We start from the raw sequence: 24,203 nt of genomic DNA, 5'->3' as shown, positions 1-24,203 counted from the left end.
TGACATAAAAGTCCCTCAGGAAAATATTCATATGTGATTTCTAATTAGCCCTGCCTGTGTATGAAGGGGTGGGATTAAGAATTTATGAACAACATATGTGTGAGACCATCAAAATGAAACCTCAGAGTTCTTTCATACCATTTTCATGTATTCCTTATAATTCCGTGCCATAAAGTATCTCCCACCTAATAACTGAGGAGGTGAAACTAGAAATTTTACAAGAGCAGAAGATTTACCCATCTTTCATAATTAGATTACATATGCTTATAATTATTGTTAAATTAAACCTTTCTCAATGTTGTATATGTCTGTAGTCAGAAATTTAGAAATACAGAAATTCACAGGAACTATAGGTATACAGAACACTTTAATTTGTCGGTAATCACAGGGAAAGAACAGATTCAGCTGATGTTCCATTCAGCTACTTTACTGGTTCATGTCTCACAGGCAATTCATTATCTTCTTCCCAAGATATTCTTCCTGGGTTCCAGTAGCCCTGTTAACCCTATGTAAGTGCTAGCTATTTGTTTACCCAGTCATGCCCCTGGAATCCAGAAACATCCTCCAGCATTATGAACAAACTAGTAGAGAATTTGTACAGGAGAAGTAAGTAGACCATTTAAGCTCCATAATGGCTTTATGGTTTTCAAATATTTTGTTATTTACTTTTTAAAGAACGCCTTTTCATTGTGAATTATGTCTCTGAGGACTGCTCCAAGAGGCAAGAAGGTATCATGAATACATATAAATGTTCTTACTGTCATCATTTTTAGGGATACAAGGATGAATTTAGCAATATCAGAGTTGTTACTTTCCTGCCCAGATGTGTACTTCAATTTTTTTCCTACCAAAGAAATGGACAGTGAGAAATGCATTGATGGAACACCTGAGTACATGCTTTATAACTCTAAGCATATTAAATCACACAATCATTCAAGATATGAAAGTTTTGCACTGCTCCATTATAATAGAACACACCAGGGTCTCCTGTTCCACTAACAATTTAGAACTTGCCAATATGCAACTTCGGATGATATTGACTCTCATCCATTATTCTCTTGCTTCCCTGCACTGAACTAGGAGGAAGTTTTGACCAAATCAAAACTGGACAGTCTGATCTAGTGGATGGCAACCCTGCCCACAGCAGGGGGGTTGGAACTAGATGATCTTTGAGGTGTCTCCCAACCCAAGCCATTCTATGATTCTATGATTCTGTGAAATCAGCCAAAAGATGCTAAATGCAAATGTGAACATGTTTTACAAGAACTCAGTTTTGCTGAAAGCATTTTGAGCTTACGTCTTATCTTACATCTTCAGTTTTCCACCAGTTTTCAGGAGTGAGCTCCATGAATCTTTACCACAAGCAAATTTCTGGCAGAAATTAGCTATTCCATTTTCAGCCTTAAAAATTATTAAAGGACTTTGGGAACACACTGAGAAGTATTGTCTTCTTTTACCAAAATGCATATGCTTCATCCATTTTTTCTGGCATAGTTTCAGTCTCTGGTTGCTAACTACAGCATTCTTGGAAGCTGCCTTGCAACAGCAACAAATTTGGCTATTTTACTGTTTCATTATGGATGTGAAATCACTAGCAGTAAGAAAGAGGCCATTTTTTCCATGTCATAGATAGGACCTCGTAATAAGTTGCTGTGAGTAGTATTTAAGGTTGATTCTTTCTCTAGTATTTCCTCTTTATTTGCTACATCTAGTAATGATCCTAAAAAATGAGTCGTATCAACATCTTCTATCCTAGCAAATGCAAACGTCAATTCTGTTGTAGAATTTATGAAGTTATCCCAGAGACTCCAAAGAAGTTCATGTAGGAACTCTAGAAGACATGTTAGAGTATTTCAGAGCTACTGGGAAATCATTCTGTTAGTCTCATACAGCTCTGAATTTTCAAAACAAACACAACATAGATAAGAGATTAATCTTCTCCACAACTCAATGCTCTCATGTGTGAGAAAATTTATTTTTGAAAATGGCACATTGTCTGTAAATGGGTTAACTCTCCAGTCCCCTAAAGACAACTTACTTGCATTTAATTGGTTTTCTTTTACCTAAAATTACCATTTTCTTAAGTATTCCAGTTTTCTCTCTTGCTATTGCATTTTTTCTTGCATGTGGAGTTCCTTGCTTGTGTGTCAGTACATCCTGTCTGCATTGGGTAGTGACAAGTTTCCAAAGTTTAGGACTTACATTTCATTTGTATGAGCCTGCAAAAAAATGTGGACACATTTACCAGCAAAATGGCTTTTCTACCCACTGTACTTTTAAGCCTGGAATTTAATGAGACCTTTGAACATCATCTCGCTCCCTTTAAATAGTTTAAACAATTGCTCTGTTGTCTCTGCCTTCTCCAAGACAGGGCCTCATGTGCAGCATACAGCCAAAACTCAGTGCCCCTCTTGGCCACCTGTACAGCTTCTTCTCTCAATATCTTGGGGAGAAACTGGTAGGAGGACTTGCAAATAGACAGTGCTTATTCTAAGCATATTGCTCATTTTAATTTCCTGCGGTTTCTAGTATCTCATCGAAGTATCAGGGTATCCAAATAAACAGAAATCTAACTGCTCATTTCACCCAATGAAAACATGACCCTGTAGTACTGTTCTCAGAAAATCTTTTCTGATGGATGACAGACAACTGTATATCACCACAATGTACATGCTATCTTGCCCCTCTGTCTTTTGTCTGCACTTTCAAACACCAGTTAGTGTCGTGCTCATACCCTGCACCAGCACCAGCATGGTTTTTCATCAGTTTCTTTGGAGATGAGAGCAGACTCATTCCTGACTAGATTTATGGCGCGTGCAGCACATAACATTTGCCCTGGGTTTTCAGTTGGCACCACAAGACCCAACAGTACATTTCAGGTTTTTTTTGAAGGAATTAAGAAGCTGCTGGGAACAAACTATCATTTAGCAGTGTGGATGGCCCAGAAATCAGGACACAATGCACATGAGGGAAGTCAGTTATTCAATACTGTAAATATACTGACTAAAAATAGATGTAATGGTCACTCACATTTTAATCCTCAAATGCCTTTCATTACCATTGTGTGGTCATTACTTGCTAGAGTGATTGAAAAGCTACATTCGTTGTTTTGGATTTTAAAAAAATACCTTATAAGGCAATATGTATTGATGTTTAAAGCTTTTCACACTAGTCTGCAGGGTGAATTTCAGTCAGGAGAAGTAACTAACTCTCCAGTACTTGAGATCTCCAGGAACTTGCACGGCACATTTCCAAACTGAATTCTACATTTCATCTGCAAAAAACCCAAATCAGTGTTTAGTTAATATGGAATATTCTCTCTCAAGCATAATTTTATCACTACTTGAAGGCCATTTTACACCTTTAAAACAAAACAGCATCTTGGGAAGACATAGTGCAAGGGAAAGAGGACTAGTCTCCCTTCTATTCCCATCACTCAGGCCACAGCCTACACTGGGATGGTCTGGACATGGTCACTGGCTGACCCCCAGCTCTGCACAACTGTGCTGGTCAGGAGAGGCTCAGCTCCTCTCCTTCCTTCCATCAGTTCCTGTATCCCATTTCTGCCACACGTAGTGCAACTCATTGCTCTCTGCAGTGATGCAACTGCTCTCAGACTCCTCAGAGACACCACCACATTACTGCTCTGAATGGGAGAGGTGGTGGAGCGGTGATGGATTAACAAAGAATGCAAGCAAACAGGAAGAGAAGAACTCTCTATTTCCTTTCCTACCCAAGAAACTTGTGCCTGTAAAGTGTAAAGAAACCAGGATTTGAATGGGATATAGTTGGGTTTTCTTTTTGTCTCTCCACTTAGCTCCAACTTAAGCAAGTCTGTGTAGTGTTGTCTCTGGGAACAAAATCACTACTGCTGAGTTCCACAAATGGAAAATAGGGAACAGGGGTATATGGAAGCTTTAATAGTAAAAATAAGAAAAGAGAAGAGTGAAACTCCTGTTGTTAACAAAATTTCTTTTTCCAGTAAAGGAGATGTTTGAAAAAAATGTTTCATGCACAGTCTCTTTTAACAGAGGTGTTTTGTACCAGTGAAAGTTCATGTGGTATTTACTGTTCATACAAGCAGTCTTGCACTCCAAACCCAAGTACTCTTTGGCACCCCTACGTACCTAAAATTATCTAAGAGTACAAGCCTACCAGAGCTATGTGCCAGGGGTTCACACCTTCAGGGTCCAGTGCAGATCCATTCACAATGGAAACATGAAGATTCATATCTCTGGGTAAACTGCTCAAGTCTGACTGAAAAAGAATATCAGAACCAAAGGCATTATAAATAACGGTCTAATCTTTAGCTGCATATAGGCAAGAATTTTAAGAACGAGATCCAGAAAAAAACTACTATCTCAGAGTATTGAATCTTAGAAGTACTAGGAGATCAGAAATTAGACAGCTAAATGTAGATACTATACCTGTTTGGAAGTAACCCAGTCTGGGAATTTAGCTTTGTTTTTATCTAGCTCTTCATACTTCTTTGCCTATGGCTTTTCACAAACCGTATGTGAGAGGTGAGGCCACACACATCACATGTTCTGTTTGTAAGCAAGGAGCTGAGCTGCAGGGTTGGGCCTGGAGCTTGAGAGGGAATCATGCCCCTTCACTTAGGATGAGCAAGGAGATTGCCCCCTTCCTTACAACACTCCAATGGAAAAGAGAAGAGTCTATTTCCCACTGCACATTCATTGGAGAGAAGAAAAATCATCTGAGGGCCCATATCTGCCCACTTTTAGGGACAATGACACCTAACACTACAGTCTCTGGATCAAGGTTGTACTTTTACTACTTTTAAGAGTCCCCAGGACTCTTAAATTCTTAGGATCTCAGCACAAAATAAAGGCAAGACATAGCTGCTCAGGAATTTGAACAGTATGAACAGAGATACTTTGGCTGCATGAGGTTCCTGAAAAAGTGTGTGTCTGTGTGTGCACACACATTGCTGTGCCTGTTTGCGTGTGTGATGTGGCTTGGGGAGAGGAGGAGTGAGACCACACACTGAAAGAGAGAAAAAGCAGCTTCTTCGGCAGTCTATGCAACTCTGCTGTGCAAGCTTGTGGGAAGCCTGGAGGTGACTCTTGGATTAAGATTCTGGCAGAAAAAGTCTTGAAAGAGTAAGTGAAGAAGCTGTCAGGTTGTTTGATTATTTTTTGTAGTCACAGAAGCAGGATTTGTACATTCCTGTAAGTCTAATTGCGTAAAAGATATATGATTGAATCCACGTCTGGTTTTCTTCCCAATTGTCAGATCTTAGGGGATCCTGACATTTGAACAGCTGCTTTGATCAGAACGTGCTGCTAAAAGCAGTAGGATGTTTTCCTGCCCAATCATAGGGAATGTTCAGATATTCTTAAAAAGTTCTATATTTTTACCTACCAGTGGTGTACCTACTTCCTCACTACTGCTTTCCCTATTTGGTGGTATTCAAAGATGCTATTATTTTATAAAACCAGTTTATAGTTCTTCATTTTGAACCCATTGCTTTGAAATAACTCTGATAACTCTCAAGTGCTCCCTCTCTCCCAAGAACAAAGGTGGGCTTCCCATGCTGGCTGTGCCATAGTAAAGTTTAATCAGTTTTAAGTTCAGTCAACATACTCTCACCTGACATCAGCTGACTACATTTGAAGTGAATCCTGCAACTCAGATCCATTGAGCTGCTCAAAATTTGTGTCAGAAATAAGAACTTGCGTCTCAGCTGACAAGTATAAACAATAATGCTGTATGTTACCTGTCTTTTCTAAAAATTAATCCCTTGGCAAATCACTGAGTGTCAACAGGAGGGCAAGAGACCAATGTGGAGGTGTACAACTGACAGTCCTGAATAGTCAGGAAGAGACCAAGGCAGCCTTCTTCTAAAGGGAGGAAGGATGGTAGGGAAGGCAGTCCGATTTCTTTTGGAAGAAGGAACCTATCTACAGAAAGCTTAAGGGAAGTGAATGAACTTCAGACTGGCTGCTCTCTTGAAAGCAACCAGTGCTGGTTTCTGCAGAGGCAAGGGAGGTAAGCAAAGAAGCACCTTCCCTATGACCTCAGCAACCCACTAACACCGACATCTTTTAAGATGTCTAAATTATTCAGTTTGTAACTTGGACTACAGCAGTTAAGGACAGCAGCTTGGATGTAAGTTTAATTTACATACAGATGATGCACCCGTGTGTCCTTCTGGAAGGGAGGCAGCACTCTGCATTCACGTCCCAGTCTGCGCGTGCATCTTGGTGAGGTTCCTGCCCGCCACTGCCAGAGGCTCCGGGTTGGGCTGGGGCTGGGGCTCAGCTTCCAGGCAATGCTCAGGGCTTGTCCTGCCAGCTCCCAGTGAGAGGGACGTGCTCCCTATGGCTGTAGAAACCAACATGGAATTTAACTGAAAAAATAGTTGAGCAATGAATATTACCAAGTAACCTTTTAGTTGGTTGTTGTTTTTTTCTTTCTTTAAACAGGGAATAGATATTTTGCTGCCAGTTTGTGTGTTTATTTTCCAGTTGCCATGGAAAATAATTGACTTATTTTCTTCCAAGAATAAATATCTTTATTCAAGCTCCCTAAAAAAAAACACGCAGCCAAGACTTGCGCTGAGGCCCCACCCATGCTGTCTGCTGCTACAGCCCGCAGAGGACAGATTAAGCTTTGCCATTTTTACTGAGGCTTTTGAACTGTTGGATGCAAATGTGTTTCTTACAGTACATTTATCCTGCGGACTCCTACTGTTTCAGACCAGTGATGCGGTTCTAATGAGAAGCCTGAGGAGATGTGAAATGTAAAAAGGGACATTCAGCAGTGTTACAGCCCCTAGCTCCTAGCTGTTTTCTCACCATTTCTTTAACTATCCCAAACAGATAACAAAGTCACCTTCAGACTGTTTCTCCCAATCATTCCTGTTTCTTTTTACTACTCTGGATGCATAAGAGTTTCACCCGAAGCACACTGATTTTACAGGAAATGTTGGTTGCATTAGGTTTTCGATGCTAATTGCATTATCCTTTGTTTCTGGATCATCTTTCTTTTGCTCATGGATTTAAAGGAGAAGGAAACCATTGGGATCTTCATGCAGCTTCTCTCCGAAAACCAGGCCGTTTGCTCACTTAGCCTTTCTGTAACCCCAGAATGTGTGTGCTCAGGCACCGGTTGCTTTTTCCCCTCGTGCTAGTCCCTTAATATTAATCTTCGTGCATATTTTTCATGTTTGCATACTGCTGTCAAGCAGAAATCATTCAAACGTTCTTTCTGCCAGATTATAGGCAGTGCTTCTATTTATACACTGCGGATTTATTTTGACTTCTGCTAAGTGCTGTACTGAGTCTCGGAGTTTTACCTATGGCTTTGTCCAGCAATATTTCTGTTCAGTGTTCAGTGGTGTACACGGCAAGTGAGGCAGGCTTGTTGTGACTGAAACATCTGCAGCACTCCTGCCTTATTTGCTGAAAATGTGAGAGTGCGTGCTAAGTACAGCACAAGGACACACACAGCTGTGTAGTCCTGACCTGAATTTATATACCTGCAGGGGAAGTTGTTATGAACAGCACTGGCTTCTTCCAGCCTTCTTGTGTGAAAGAATCAGCATCTTAACACCTGTTCACTAGGCAGACAGCTGTGTGTGGCTCCCAAGGCTATCCTTCATGTCTGCAGATGGAAATCTCTGTCATCCACATCCTGTCTCCCACTACCAATTATACATCATGCATGCATTAAAATGCACTTGTTTAAACCAGTCCAGCATGTTTGTAAGTTCCTTTATAAATATGCAAATATACAAAAATGTTTTCTTAGTGCAGGATTTTTTCTTAGTTACAGGGTTGTTTCAGATATTAAATTAAAATCGAGCATAGCTGAAATTCCTGAAATAAATCAGACCGATTGGCACTGGACAAGGAAAAGAAAATTATTATTTGCTCAGTGTTGGCTGTAACTCCAAGTTAAAGAAGACAGGTTTTTGATCTTCTATTTTCCCACTATGTTTTTGTGCTTGAGGGTTAAGTGATCCCAAAGATGCTCCTGGGTCTGTCCACTCCAGTATTACAAATTGCTTAGTGTTCTCCATGGATTGATAGCTGGATAAATAGAGGCAGTGTTTGTTTTGCCATTCAGCAGATCTTTCAAATATTATTACTGTGGCATATTTCCTTTGTTCTATTTTATTTCAAGTGGAATGCTAATTAAGACTTTAGGTCACTGCTTTATGCCCTTGGGCAGGGTACAGATCTTTAACCAAGCCACTACAAATAAATGGTAGAGATTTTTGTGTGATTGCAGATCACGACAATCCTGTTGGGAACACTTTATTTAAATGCCATGTCACTTTCACCTACTGCCTTCAGGCCAGCGCATGACATGCAGTAAGTGTCACACAAAATGTCACATCTGTGAGGAAGAGCTTGTGTGAATGTTAAACTGGAATGTGGAAAAATGGTGTCACATACCCTGTAATCTAATATTGTTCTGCCTTAAAAGGGATGTTTTCTCCACGGAGATATGTGTTTAACCAGAATGACTCGCGCTTGAAGTTCAACAGAAACTAAACTTATCTGTTTATTCCAAGCTTTCTTGGGAAGTTCTTGCTACAGTGGTTCAGTTCCAGGTCCTTGTATATTTTGCTGACATGATAAGAGCCTTTAACAAATAAACTCAAAGCATGGAAAGAAGAGGACTGAAATTAATTTTTCTTACAGCATGAGAATATCATCCTTCTCCTCAGGCCCCGGAGCAAAGCTGAGAACGTATCAATCCTGTGATGTATCATTCTGCACCTAAAAGTTGTTCAGATGTCCATTTTCACTCTGCTTTGTCAACTGGTCATTTAAGGAACACGTCTTCTTAAGCAGAAATAATACCCAAAGAAATAGCTGGAGAACCAAAGGACAGAAAGAGAAGAATGTTATTTTCACTACTGGTAGATACCAGCTGAGTAGTCAGACTACTGTCTTGCTCTTTTTTACCTGGCAGAGTCAAACAGAGTCAGGGAAATAGCCTTCAGCCAATCGATATGACATTTTGTCTTCTCCCATTTGCCAAGATCTTCATTCCTAACCCTGCATCTCACAAGCTGGCGCAGAGTGCCCCTTGCGATGGTGCTGTTTCCCTCTGAGTTACCATTTTGCTGTCTTTCACCACCTCCAGAACAGCAGCTCAGTTACACTCAGGAAGGAAAGCCTTTTCTGGCAGTGACCAGGGGCAAACCAAGCATAAGAACACAGCAAACATCTGCTGATTTTTCCTGGGTACATTCTCAGCATGGGTCTATTTGATATCCGTAGATCTTAAATTACAAAAGGCAGCGGACAACTACCTCTTACTCACCTTTCCATTACTACTCTGTGGTTAATGGAAGTCTGTGATAGTATCCCCGAGTTTCTTTATTTTTTGTGAGCTGTGTGGCTTTCTGCTTAGAGAAGCCATCATTTAGCTCTGGTGATCCTTGTTGTCCTTCTCTTTATTGTCTTTATTTTTACAGTAAATGGTTGGAGATGAGAGTCCAGTATGGATTCATACAGTACTCTTTTCCAAAAAGTCCTCAGAATCTTAGCAGAGTCATTGCTCATTATTAAGGACTGACCTTTCAAAATCTCTTCTCTGAGTGATAGAAACTATTTCCAAGTCTAACATGTATATAGGATTGTTTCTCCCACAGGCATTACTTTACATTTATGCATTCAGTTTCATTTGTTGTTTTATTACTCCCTTTGCATCACAAGGATCTCCTGCAAATCTTCAGAGTCAGCTTTCTTTTTGATTACCCTGGACAATACATCAGCAAATTTTGCCACTTCACTTTTTAACCCCTTTTCCAGCTCACTGATTATATTTTCTGTCCCTCTTTTTACTGGCTTAACTGGCATTTTCAATGGTTTTGAATTCTTATTTCTGACAGATTTATCAAATACCATTCACCTGGTATCAAGATGGTTTTAAACAAGACATTATACACAGCAGTTAATAGTTCAGACATTTCAGACTTGCTTTCCATTGCAATTCAGCTATGAACAAGGTCTGGGCACGGTGATTTGTCACTGTTCATTTGGTTGATGGTTCCACTTCCACTGGCAATTCAGTCATGACACATCCTCAGATACAACCACCAGGAAGAAGAAGTCTGAGGGGGAAATATTCCTAAAGTCTCCAAAGAGAGGACAGCTACAAAAAAAAAAAAAATAAATAAAATAAAATAAAATAATAAAATAAAAAAATAAAAAAAATTGTTTACCATTTCCTTATGACCTTATGTTCTCTGAGTATTCCCTTTTATGCTTGGCCATTTATTACCCTGCAAACTTTCTGGCTGACTTTTCATTCCTCATCTGTTTGAAAAAGAATTTATTATGACATTTTATGTCTTTTTCAAGTTATTCATCAAATTCTTTTCCAACCTGCATTTACATTTAACCTGCCAGAGTTTTTATTATTTTCCGTTTTCCTCCTTTTGATGTACCCTCAGATATTTGAAAACTGTCTTCTTACTTCAAGTATCTTCCATTAACCTGATATTGAATCACGTCAATTGACTGTTTGGGACATAGGGTGGATTTTGCTGCTATTTTGAAAGCCTGTGTGGATGAGATGATACAATTATTCTGAACCTTTGTTGTCCTGTCAATAAGTAGCCTTCATGTCAAATGCAGACATTTACTCTTTAAGTTGCTCTTGTACGTACTTTTGCCATAAGGTGTCTCATTCTTACACAGGTGTTCTTCTTCTTCTTCTTTTTTTTTCCCTAATCAACTGTTACTGAATTAGATTTTGGAGACTTCCTGCTCCCTAAAATTTCACTTCCGTAGATTTTAAATGTAGGCGTATTACAGTCAGTGGTTTATTTTCACCTACAAGGAGACTCCTTCCAGACTGTTTCTTTTTTCTGACACTGTGCCATGTACTGTGTTGTCTGCTCACCTCTCTGTATTGCATTTTGTGGCCACTGGTGCATATGTTAGAGTTTGGAACTCCCCGGTCTTCTTTTTGCTAAATAGCATTTGTGTTGACCACGTTTTGGCTGAAGTCAGCTGAAACTGCTGCTGAAGGGAGTCTGAATGACAGGCAGTGAAAGCTTAAAGTGTGTATGGAGGCCAAATTGCTCATGGATACCTATCAGTGATCTCACCAACACTGATCATAACATTAATTGGTATCGAGGGTAATATACATTACAACTTCATTTTACCTTCAAAATACTTACCTCTTTATTTCCCATTCCAGAGTTTCTACCATTGCCTTTGAGACCTTGTTGCTGTCTTCTCGGTTGCCTTAATACCTTGCCATAGCAGCCTGCCTTTTTGTGTCTCTTTCAAACATGAACAGAGATTCTGTCCATGTCCTACTTTCATCCGAGGTCATGAACCCAGCAGTGTGTTGCCTGATTCAGATGGGATTCTCTGCAATGCAACTACACTTTCTTCCAGTGAAATACTCCTTTCTGTGAACTATTCAATTGCATCAAACTACAACTTGTCCATTTATTTCTATACAGAAGCATAATTATGTAGCATCATCCCAGACTCTTAAACCTGCCAGTCATGCAATGGTGTCATCATGCTGCACTTGATAAATCAGCCACAGGACTTTTCATATATGCCAACATGTTGGCATCACTACTTCTGCCCTCAAAGTGATCAGCTTTCCTCTGTGCCCTATTTATCAATCTCAAAAGTAAATCTCTTAAACTTTCTACATGATGGCACAGAATGGGGCAGTGAGGTTTCTGACCTTGCTTAATACTTTATTAATGACTAAGTAAATTATTAAAATACATACAGAAAGAAGGAGAAAAAATAGAAAACTATGCTATAAATAGAACAAGCTTACTACTTCAAAGTTAAGCATTCACCCATACTCACCTTCTGAATTATTTAACTCACTGCTCTAATTCATCAGTTTCTTATCCAGGAAAAAAATATAAATAAATAAAGCACTCATTTCTATGACAATCCTCTGAATTTACATTGAGATTTTTATCTGTTTAACCAAAACCAACAAACTCAAGTTTACCTTTATCTTTCGAAGATACTCTTGAGGCTAGCACTGGGTCTATACACTGTTGACAGCTACAACACAGTAGAAAAATGAATAAAGGAGGTTTAAATTGGTTTCATCAGGATGTTGCAGCCACAGAAACGTTGACATAAACCAGCTGCAAGTTTCCCAAGCTAAAACAGCACCGAGATGGATCAGTTTTAATAATACTTCTGGCTTGTGCACCATTATAATTGTATCTAAAAGTCCTCTAGGTTTATGGAGTTCAAGAGATAGTATTATTATTCAAAGAGTTTTATTTGCATTAGTCTCATAAAACTCAAGCAATAAGCTCCTCATATGCTATGTACTCTAGAGGCTCCTAAGTGACCGGTAAAGAAGTTTGTTGTAAATCCCTTATCTCAAAGCTGGACAGACAGGGCCAAGTGTAACCCAAGTGTAAGCTCAGAACAAATCATACAGCTCTGCACGAAAGGCCAGAGAAAGAAAATCCTTATTCCTGGTTGCTTTCTTGGGTTCTGAGTAAGAGGTGGGCCTCTAAATGCCAGATCCAGCAGGAGCTGTGCCACTGCCCCAAACCTTACAGGCAGGGAAAGGTAACCCCATCTGCCCATTCTCCAGGGAAGTTCACTTTAAGGTCAGTAGAAGTGCGTATTTTCAGTTCAACTCACCTACTATCCTAAGAGTTACTAGACCAGCCTATGAGCAATTGCTGTTCTGTTTGTTTATTGTCTCAAGTGATGAAAAGTATGCTTATTTTGACAAGTTTCCTTAGAGCACATTGGGCTTCTGCAGCTGTCACCGTGTTTAATGTTGGTGAGGAGTGAACAGGAAAGTTTTGAGACTGAACCTGTATTATGGCTGAGTTTGCATTCAGTCTCACTTTGAAGACAGATTTTGGTGACTATCAAGTGAAGTCTGATGGCAACAAATTCTTGTGTGACATTTCTGGAATATTTTGCCTCCCCCTCTCTGGTGTACTTCTTATTTTCTCACCAATGAGGCACATCAAGGGTAATTTTGAAAAGCAAATAGCCGTACGTTTTGATTAGTATTGAACTCAGCATTACTGAGGCCAATTTGGGTCATTATATTTGAATCTGAATTTACCAGCCACCTGAAATGCAAAGGCAAGAGTGATTTTACATCACCTGTAGACTCAGTGCACAATGACAAAATTTGAGAGCCTCTGTGTGTATGGTCTTAGTGGTGATCCTACCACTAAGGACTGCAGCATTTGGATCATGTGCCTAGAACCACAATAAAAGATAATTTAAGAATGAAATACAGGGGGAAAATAAATAAATAAAAGCCAGAAGGCACTCCCTTGCTCTATCGTTAATATTCTTAGCTTATGAAATGAAGAATTTAGGGGTAGGAAATGGGATTCATTCTGTACCGTATGATTAAAAGATAGAATAGAAAATAAATATAGTTGATATTTATTTTGTTGATATTAGTTGATAGTTTGGCATGTGTAGCCAAACAGGTAATCGTGCACAAAGAATCAAATATTCAAAGAGAGACGTTCCTGGTGAAGACCCCCGTAGCAGTATTGCAGGTATCTCTGCTGGATATCTGGGGACATGTCAGTTTAATCTCATCACAGGAGATACATTTCAGTAAATTCCTATTAATCCAGTCTTTTCCCATCTTACTGCACCTATTTGCCGTCAACCAAAACATATGCATCTACAGATGTTGCTTTTATATTTGCAGAATGGGGCTGGAAGTTTGTAAACACCCTGGTTTCTTGTTATTTGGCTCAATGTAATCATCTTACCCTTCCAGTCCATAAATTTCATCAACACTTGCAGTTTATTGTATTCGAATGAGTGATCTCACTATAAATGTATGTCTTTGGAGTTCCTCTTTTTCAGCATCCTGTGATTTTCCCTTCAAGGAAAGGGAATTTTGAAATGCAAATGGCAATTTTAAGTAGTGGCAAGACCTTTTGCAAAGCCTTCTCGCAGCTTGAGAAAGGTCCTTTTACAAAGCTGTGTGTGCTCTCTGGCAGGACTAGATGATGATCTAATTCCTGTCACAGAACCAGAACAAAGACCCGACCGGGGCTATTCAGGAATTCTAGGACAAAATGTAATGTCACTGGAAAATGCTGACCTGTTAAAGACAACATATTCTTTGCAAATAGCTTAGCTTCAACAAACTGGTCTCAAAACACAGCTATATTACCCTTAAAAACTTGCCTGGTTTTCTCAGAGTTCACATAGAGATCTGCTCAGGAGTTTGTGTTTCCAAGGTCTGAAGCTCTGGCCAGTTCTGGCAAAGCTTAAAGTAAGTTGAGCTGGAAGGAGCTGAAGCCCCAGAGTTTACATTTTTTGAAAGGAAAGGTGATTTTCCAAAGAGAACACTTGAGAAAATACTCAGAAGAAATCCCCCTCGATGGTTACTGTCTTCCCAGCCCCACTTCTGGGCTACAGCAGCTGATGAGAGCTTCTGGAGGGAGCGAGGAGGGCCGGCCACTTGGCCCTTCTGCCACAGACAGGACAGGAATGACCCAGCGCCTCAGGCTCCATCCTGGCTGCCAGGATGCTCCTCTCTTCTCTGCCCCTGCACAACCTACGTGGGAAAGGGGGAAAGGAGCGAACAGCACCTCGCCCTGCCCAGTGTCAGGAAGGATGAGGATGCTGCCACTGAAGATGTGGGAGGAGAAATCTTCATAAATCTTGTTCCCAACAGTATTGGCCTGAATTGGGGTCTGAGAGATCAAATCTGTGTACTGGATAGGTGAGTGGTGGCTGCCACGTGCTTCACCCAGTTTACAGCACAGGCAGAGCACCAACACCTGTTGTCAGGCGAGCTGGGGGTGAGAGGCCCTCTGCTTGCAGAGCTGGAGGCATCCTTCCTCATTAACCCTCAGCCTGCGTCACGGTCCTCAGCAGCACAGAGAGCTTCGTGCTCTCAAGTTCAAGCAGGGGCTGCAAAGGCTTCCATCCTCCCTGCAGCAGGACTGGGTGCCAAATGTAGACGCTGCACTTTTTCAGCTGCCTGATCTGGGGTTAGGAGCCAGGGAGCCAGGACGCAGACAGGGGCACTCGAGTGCTCTGGGCCAGCCGCCAGAGTGCTGCGTGCTGTGTCAGTCCTTGGGGCCGTGGCCACGGCTGCACTGGGGAGTCCCCAGGAGATAAGTCAGCTCAGTTGTGCTTTGAAAAAATGTAACAAGGAGAGGCGACAAGAGAAATTCCTGGAGGGTGACAGTGACTGTAGTCTCCATTCCAAATCAGAGATTATTCATGTCTCAAACTACCAAAAAAAGCTAAGTTTTAGGCAGTCCGAGCCACAGCCTCAGTCTGTGCAATGACTCAGGTATGTGCAGATGCACGGAGGCAGAGCTAACCAGATACTTGTTCTGTCCCACCATCGGAGCATTTCCTCATGTACGATCAGACTTCAGTAGACAAAATACATGTCTCACAGTAATTCAGTACTTATGGCTTCTTTCTTCTGACCATCCTGCCTCTCGCTGTGTCTGATCTATCAGAATATTGCAGCTGATAGCCATAGCTGCCCGTAACAGTTATTAATGCTTCAGTCCAGCAACCGGATGCACCACACACATTGGACCCTAAATAAAAAGGCATTTCACCAGCACTTCCCTTGCTCTGTGGCAACCACAAAAGCAAAGCAAAAGACACACTGCATCTCGTACCTTCAGCAGAACTTGCCACACTTCACACTTTCTGCTCAAGCCGGTGTTCAGTCCGTAAAGGATAGGAGAGTATCACCATGATTTCATCTGAACCTGGCATAAATGCCACTCGTGAGTACACAGCAGAATCACTTGAGAAAGATGGTGAGAGGCCACCTACATGCTTGGATCCTCCAGTGAGAAGGACTTTAAAGGATGCTTGTTAGCAGGACATGGGTTGCTTCTTCTGACAACACCATCCCTTTGTGCTTCTACTCTACCCAGTGGCAGACCCGTTAACAGCTCCTCTGCATCAGCTTTGGAGAGCTCAGCAGCTCTGCTCCACACTGGGCTGGTGCTGTTGCAAGGGACCAGGAGTGAGCCTTACAGGACAAGATAGCTGTCAGTGATATCCCCACTCTGTGTTGTGAAACCCAGAGAGTTTGTGTTATTTAGAGGCATATAATGTGTACTATGGACTCTGAAGCCTAAAAGTCTTTCTGGCCTTCGCTGTCTAGGTCAGAATGAAAGCTGGCAGTGAAAGAGAGGGTTGGAAACCCAATTTTGAGCTGTTCTGGGCAGCAATCAATCTTTTAAAAATGTTTGCTCAAGAAAGATCTGCCTTCTGGAGCATGCATTGTTTACAAGCCGAATTCCATCCCGCAGTTGATATTTATAGCTACCATGAATCTTTTAAAGGAGAATGGCCTCCAATTGCAGTAAGGTATGAGGTTACAATGATATAATGCCCACAGAGGTTGGATAATAGGTATGGTAGCTATTTCTTTTGTCTTTTTTTTTCTTTTTTCCTTTTGCTTTTTTTTTTTTTTTTTTTTTTGGAGCCAACACATTGCAAACAAAGAAACATAAAATGATCTGCATTCACGCTGTTTTGAGCAATCACAATTACAGATTTATACAGAGCAAATGAGTAAGCGTCCCTTTTTCCCAGGGCAGCCTCCTACTTGGTTTTCTGATCATTGGGTGTTTGATTTACAAGACATTTTAAAAGATTTTCATATACACAGGAGAATAAGCAAACTGACAGTTCCATTAAAAGGCACAAGAACTGTATGCATTATATGAAATACAGATGCATTTGTTTCTTTAATAAAGCAAGCTTGTTTCAGCTGCATTTGTAGAGACACAGTGACTCCCAGTGTTTCTTAACGAACATAACAGTCTGACCCATAACTTATTTGGAGTACTGGATCAGCCCATTAAGTTAACCGGTCCACATGCACACCAGGGCCAGAAAATTCTCACGTATGCTGCTCATTGATGGGAATATGAGTCAGTATCCACCTCTATTTTGTGCATTCAATTGAATCTCCTAAACTAAAATAGAACAGGAATATACAACACTAATTACACAAAACAAAGAATAATACAAATTTCACAAGTCTCCATCTTCTTAGCTTACATTTTGCACTTTCCTCTGGAAAATTCCTTTATGAAAATAAAACACTGCAGTTCTTGATTCTTCCAGCTTCCCACACTACCACAAAGTTAATGCAATGTTTCCTTAATGCCCTTGCTAAATAAAATGCTACTGGCTTGAGTACAATTCAAATAATTCACTATTTTAATTCGTCACAAAACTGCTGAAATCTGTCAGGAAACCTATTTTGTCTTTAGGGCAGGAGATGGGATGGTTTGAATTCATTTTGTTCCCCCATCTTTATTCTAGCTTTCTGGCTAGGAAATCTGCTTTTACAGTTAATAATGTGTGAAGATCGCTTCATATTTTCAAGAGCAAAGCTGGCTTTGCTCTACCTTTGAAGTGCAGATTGAAATTCTAGTGTGGATTTTTTACTTTTTGTTTTTTGTGGGAGTGAGGTTTGGCTTCCAAGTGGAAACTCAGTGCCAGGTTTAATTAAAAAAAAATAATAATCTGTTGCTCCATTTATCATAAATGAAAAGTTTCCTACTTGAAGTGCTGAGGAGCGTTTACTAATCTAACAGCACTGGAGTCATTGGTCATTTATGAAGAACAGCAGCTCAGTAATTCAATGCAAAATACTTGTTTAGTCTTTGCTGCAAAATCACAGGGGTTATTCTCACGTTCTTATGGTCAGCAGAAGGAGTACAAGAGTGTGCCAAGCACAGACTAGCACTTTTACACTGCAAAAGACATGACAGTGCACGTTCAAGACCCACAGGAAGTGAAAAAGCCCTGAGGCTCAGACTCTTCTGACGATCCAAGAGAAAGTCCTGGTGACATCTGTGCAGCATAACTGTGGGTAACTGCTTAGATGTGTTGGTCCAAATGAATCATATTTCTGCAAATCTGCCAGTGAAAAAGTCTGGCCCGGGAAATACGTATGCCTATGACTCTTCAAATATACTACAGTAGTCAAGTTTGAGATTGTGAGTAGAGCTCCTGAGACATTCACATACCATGAAGCAGTGATAGGCCTGGAAGCAGCTAGTTTTCTGCAAACTAGCAGATCAGTGAGTTTTCTCTCTGGACACTGGGATATTCATGGGCTTGAAAAAGAATAACCTCTTTCTGTTTTCTCTATCGCGGTTTTGTAGTTTTAATAACTTTTTCTGAGCTTTAACAGTAACAAACATATTCTTAGTGTTATTTTCTTCCTTTTGACAAGTGGCACCATTTGATCCAAATCTCAAGGTAATTTTTGAGATCCTAGTGTTGAAAGAATTGGAGCGGATGCAGCTGCCATAATAGAAACACGATCATTCTAATTTCTCATTCAAAATAAGTCTCCATACAGTTAGCTATAAATCTATTTGAATTAAAAAATAATAAAATAAATTAAAAAAAGGATCTCAGAGGAAAGTCACAGAGTAAAAAAGGGAAAAGGACCAGAAAGGAGTAAAGCTAAAGGAAAATGAAAGCAAATACAAGGGAGCAAAGTTAAATGTTGGCTGCCCGTATATCTCTATAGAATCTCTACAGTTAGAAATAGCAGCAATCTTATTTTCCTTCCTCTGGAACCCATTATATTTTCACACAAGAGAAGTAACACAATAAGGAAGCTAATGCTCTTCTTGCGTGCTAACCAGTTATTAGAGACTCACAGTAAGGAAGGTGATCAGAGAATACTTGTCACATGCCCAAACTACCCTAATTCAAGGAAACTGCCACCTCAGTACATCATATGAGGCAGGTCAAGCCTAGGGTGAAACAAGCTTTTTGTGTAAGAATTTTAATTAGCAATGAGCACAATAAAATACATAAGCTGCTGAAAGTTAACAAGTGCTACTGTTTGAGATTTATGCTCAAATCCATGCTATGTACTTCCCTTTCCTCACCGCCATAATGGATTAGCAGTATACTGGATAGTAATCTACAAATATTACAATCATCCTTCTAATCTTATTAAAAAACTTGTAAGAAGCATTAAGGGCACATTTATACCACTTGTGGGAAACAGTCCAAATACAACGAACCGAAAGCTGCTTATCTACAAGCAAAAACAGCATTATATGACTGAAGGGGGCCAAGTTAATCAGAGCTATCAAGGGACTAATTCAGGTCCAGAAGGCTGGGAAGGCAGATTAAATGATCGTTCGTAAATCATTGAAGGCATACACTATACAGTATTGTAACAACAAACAATGATCTTCTGTAGGGTGCAGTTTCCTGCTTTCTATATATCTATGTTTTGACATTTTAAGTATCTCATCAGCATCTTTTTATCCCTAAGTTGTGAATGTGTAGCAATAGCATTATAACTCCGCTTGTTAATCATCAGACCCTTAGGAAGGAAAGGGATAGACTGTAAAAACAAACCTAAAAATGTTCGTGTTTACAGGCAGCACTACTGCGCTTACTAAAAGCACGTACAAAATAGAATGTGAACCAAGATATTGTGTACAAAAACTGAGGAGTGCGACTGAGGGACTGTGAGAACTCAGCTTTAGAAAGCTCTTAGCTCTTAGGCTTCTTTGCTTTATAGAGTGGCAGGGAGGGCACTGCTGGTTAATATTTCTCTTCTAAAATACTGTGTAGAAAATGTACCGTTTTAGCAACAAAAGCATCACAGCAATAAGAAAACCTAATCACTGATTCTACTGCGTTTGGAATAGCTTATTTAACTTCTTTGGCCTTGCTTCCAGTAGGATTGAGACTACCAAGAGGTTGCAACTAATTTTGATTCCTCTTCCGAATTGTCTTCCGAAGGCTCAGTTACCCATTTTTGAAAGTGGTTAAACCTTTTCTCTTTGGCTGCTTGCTTTTTGTCCCCCTGACAACAATCCTAACAAAGATGTTGACCACAACATCCCAAAAACGAAGGGACTACATTTGGTACTTGTTCCTGATCTCAAAAGATAAGGAGCACACTCCAGCTCTCTGTACAACACGATCTTCCACATTTCTAGTGCCTGTTTTCTATTGCTCTGTACTGTGTGCATTCACTTATGTCAGCACAAAATGAAGGCAAAGCGTTCCCTCTGGAAATGTGACTCTGGGATATAAGACAACACAACACACTGGAGAGAAGAAAGAGTCCTTTAATTACAATAATTAAATTACCTGCATTTCTTTTTTTCTCCTTGTTTTTGTTTTTCTCATAGAAAACAGAAGAGTTTTCAAACTGGAAGTGTAAGGCTGAAATGCATGGGTGTCTAAAAACAAGTGAAGGATGCAATTCAATTGGATAGCACTGCCAGACTAAACCTGTACAGATTTGTCTCAAACTCTCTAAAAAATGTGACTCGTTCATTTTTGTGACTTCATTAACTTGTATTTTTTTCCTTTTCTTCTCCTTTCCCGTTCTACAAGTACATATCCCAGATATAGCTCATGGCCTCAGTGCTCAGCACAGCACTACAGTTTTTGGCATAACATCAGAGAAAAGTCCTCATCTGTCTGTTTCCAAACTGTACCCAAATCTTCCTCCTCTACGGCCTCTATGCCTCAGGTTTCCAGCTTAGTCCTATTATTTCAAATGTCAGCAGCCAATAAAATGCCACAAGCTCTTGGAATACAAAGAAATATTTTCTTGGGGTTTCCCATTTTTTAACATCTCATCCAAGCTCCTGGTTTGCTCTGAGCTTCTCCCTAAGGTTCCTTAATTGCAATCATCTTCGAAGAAGGATCACTCATCTTCATTCCTGAATTTTATTACCATTTCTCCAAGATCTTGTTCTTATAAGGCTGCCTGTTTGGACTGCCACGCTTTCTTTTTCATCTTCAGAAACAGCTACTAACAATTTTCTGTTAGCTTCTTTCTAGATCTGTGTTTTTGTAACTATCTTTACACTGAAACTGAACTGCTTTGAAGATAGGCTAGTTACTTCAAACACCTGTCCACATCCTACTAGTTATGAGGTCTAATGGATCTCTCTGGTTTGATATCATGTCTTAACCGTCAGTCACTCAGTTCATTAGAATCTGACCTCATAATGTAGATCCACAACAGATATCAAATGACTTGTGTATAATAAACATAGCTTTCTCAAATTTCTGATACCTTCAGCTATGAATGAAATGAAACGAAAACAAGAAACAAACAAAAAAGCGACAGGTCACACTGTTAGGTGTCTGCTTCTGGTATGTTTATAATGTTTTGGTTACAGCAAATGGATGGACAGGACTAGATGCTTACTGCCTGGCTTACCACAGTTATCTATATTTGAATGCCATCACATATGTGATAGCTTTTGTTTGTAGAAAATGATAAACGCTGCCTCTTACTCTGCTACTGTATCATGTAATCAATATAAACTGCCCCTCAGCCCACAGAAGGTAATTCAAAGAAGATCAAACATGATCTTCCTGAAGCATTCTGTTACCATGCCTTCAAAGAGAACATTGGTAGACGTATGAATTGCCATCATCTCCATTTCAGTTACTGTGTTGTGTGGCCCTGGCAAGCATTATTCAAACTTTTCAGAACTTGGCATCCAGTGACTGACCATGCAGACTGCCAACAACAGGTCATGAAAAGTAGTGGTATTGTCTTCACAGCCTCCCGACATAAGCTTCGTGAAGATTAGCTGGACCTGGGATTGGTGTGCCAGGTTTGTTGGACTACAGTATGCAATACCAACTTGAAAGGAGCACTCTAATACTTCATGACAACCGGCAAACAAGATAGCAAGAAGTAAACAAACAAGATGTAGCTTCTCCAAACTATATGATAAGGTTTTCAAGTCCTGATAGTGTACAGACTTCAGATCAACTTGTTAAAACATTCAGATTATTCTTAGCATTACATGCTTGATTATGGCGTGAATAGCAGAGGGGAAATTATCTGTTTTTTTAATCATCCTTATCCATACTTAAGTTGTCAAGAACAAGCCTTTCAGCACTAACGAGGATCTTTATTCCACCACTAAGTTCAGTTGCACAAAAACCTCACCAGATTTATCCGCCATGTTAAGTTAGTGGAGACCGCCGCCGGAGAGCAGAGCTCAGCGCCGCCCCTCCGCTCCCTGTGAGGAGCTGCAGCCGCCATGAGGCCTCCCTCAGCTCCTCTGCTCTGCACTGAGCACACCCAGGGACCTCAGCTGCTCCTCACATGTCTCAAAGACTAATTTGAATTGGCTCCTGCAGAAGTGTCACTGTAAATATTACAGCTTTTTTTTTTTTTTTTTTTAAGCTTGTTTTAAGCAAATGTCACCCAGGCTTTTCTTTCCTTTGTTTAAGGAGACAGTTAAAATAAATGGCTGAAATTCCCCACTGCCTGACAAAGGCACCTGAGATTTCTTGGAGAAAACCGTGCACAGTAAAACGAAGTCAAAGCTTCTCTGAACTTTCTTCTTTACAAATTCAAGAGGTAGGACAGTGCTAAGAAAGAAAACCATGCACCCACATCGGCTTGCTGTTAAGGTAAAAAAAAGACCCTCAACGAGCAGCCAATTGTCATAGTGCTTTACTCCACATTATCAGTAAGCTGCTTCTTCTGCAAGTTTCCTGCTGGTGCAATTACTTAACATCCTGACTGCTTACAGAGTATGTTGTACAATATCTTTCTCTTGCCAAAAATCGATGGAAATAAAAGCGTTCCTTGTTTAAGCACCAGTACAAAACCAGTTGAAATCGTCGGTTATGGCAGTTCTCGGAAGCCTTCAGCCCAGAATCACCGGTACCGCTACTAAATACTCTCCCTACCCGTAGCAACGAGCACACCCGTGAGGCGCTCACACTCCCCGCCCCCCCACCGCCGAGCCACACTGCTGCCCCTTTGCGCCCGGCCCGGCCTCAGCTCCCGGGCGGGGCCTACCCGGCAAAGGCAGTGCGGGCGCGCCCCCTGCTGGCGGCCGGGCGGCTTTGTTCCTCGGCCCTGTCACACGGAGGGGCAAAGGGAGCAGCGGTTCTGCGTGCCTTGAGAGCCTGCCCGCGGTCATGAGAAGCTACTCACGAGCAAGACATATGTTCGTTTTGTCCCACTCACCCTCAGGTCTTGCCCTTGCACTGCAACATTTTCTGCTCTCGCTAGGAGGCAGCTACCAAGATCCTCCAAGGTTCTCAGAGCCAACAAGGAAGAATTACGACGAAGCAAAGGAAAGTTTTGCCTTTAGCACAAGCTGTTCTTGGACCTTTTGTTCTCTGTTGTCAGGGCTTAGCGCTTAACATCAGAACAAAGGAGCCTCGATTTGTCCAACGATAGGCCTGCATGTTAGGCTGGGGAGGGCACAGCTTCCAAAGCATCAGAGAGAACCCAGCAACAACCGGCAGCAGCGCAAGCACAGCCCTGTGGCTGGATGTAATTGCTCAGCGACTTCGACAGGGAATAAAATCACACGAATCCCCTCAGCTGTTCTGTATTATTAAGGAGGCTTTTGAATAATCGAAAAAAAAAAAAAAGAAGTTCCGCACAACGGTGACTTTTTTCCTCCTGCTGCTGCAAGGAAACTCATACCCACTGAGGCACGCTGAAGGAGAGCCTGAGTTCAAACCATTTTTTGTCTTTATATAAATCCGAACTGGTTATCTGCGGGTATGGAAGAAAAAAAGAACTCCCCCATCACGGCCCTTCTGTAAAAATCAGTTTGGCTTTTATTAGTTCCGAATTATGTGCAAAGGAACTTGCAGTGGTGTCCTGCAGTGGAATGCATACGGGAAACAAAAGTTCCTTCTCCAAATCAAACAGCTAAAGCAGTTTTTCTTCCTGTATTTTTCAATTTATAACATACCCATATTTATCCATATTTATAGGGGAGGTTCAGACATGGCATTACGAGAAACTTCTCAACAGTGAGAGCGGTCAAACACTGACAGAGACTTCCTAGCGAGGTGGCTGCTGCTCCATGTCCGTCCATGAGGCATTCGGATAATGCCCTCTTTAATAGCTTTAACTTCTGTTTGACCGCTAACGCGACCAACCAGCGCAAGTCCCCTCCGCTCGAGGCCCCGCTTACACCGCCCGGCCGCGGGGCGGTACCGCGCTGGGGCGTTGCTTCGAGGCCGCGCGTCGCGCAACGGCACTCGCGCACAGAACGGCGACAACGGCGCCGCACGTCTGACGGGCGATGAGGCGGCGACCGCCGTAGGCCGAACGCTGACCCGGCCCGGCGGGCGTCAGCTCCGCGCCCCGACCAATCGGCGGCCGCTCTGCGCCGGAGTCGCACCGCCCCTCGCTGGGACAGAGAGAGGGCGGGCCCTGCGGCA

The 24,203-nt window shown here is 41.2% G+C and overlaps 1 long non-coding RNA gene across 2 annotated transcripts; it reads right to left on the bottom strand.

Annotated features, from left to right (window-relative positions):
* Positions 1 to 348: 348 nt before the first annotated feature.
* LOC107052894 lies at positions 349 to 24,056 on the bottom strand. Of its 2 annotated transcripts, XR_005859051.2 has the most exons (3): positions 22,987 to 24,056; positions 8,674 to 8,849; positions 349 to 6,348 (listed from the first exon to the last, which is right to left on the bottom strand). It is a non-coding gene; the product is annotated as an uncharacterized LOC107052894 (long non-coding RNA). The 2 variants fall into 2 exon arrangements; XR_005859050.2 differs by lacking the exon at positions 349 to 6,348 and having other exon boundaries at positions 8,511 to 8,849.
* Between the last annotated feature and the right edge of the window lie 147 nt (positions 24,057 to 24,203).

This window comes from Gallus gallus, chromosome 3, assembly GCF_016699485.2.
Source record: "Gallus gallus isolate bGalGal1 chromosome 3, bGalGal1.mat.broiler.GRCg7b, whole genome shotgun sequence".
NCBI lineage: Eukaryota > Metazoa > Chordata > Aves > Galliformes > Phasianidae > Gallus > Gallus gallus.
The sequence above is the reverse complement of the archived record's forward strand: the minus strand, read 5'-3'. Positions and strand labels throughout refer to the sequence as shown.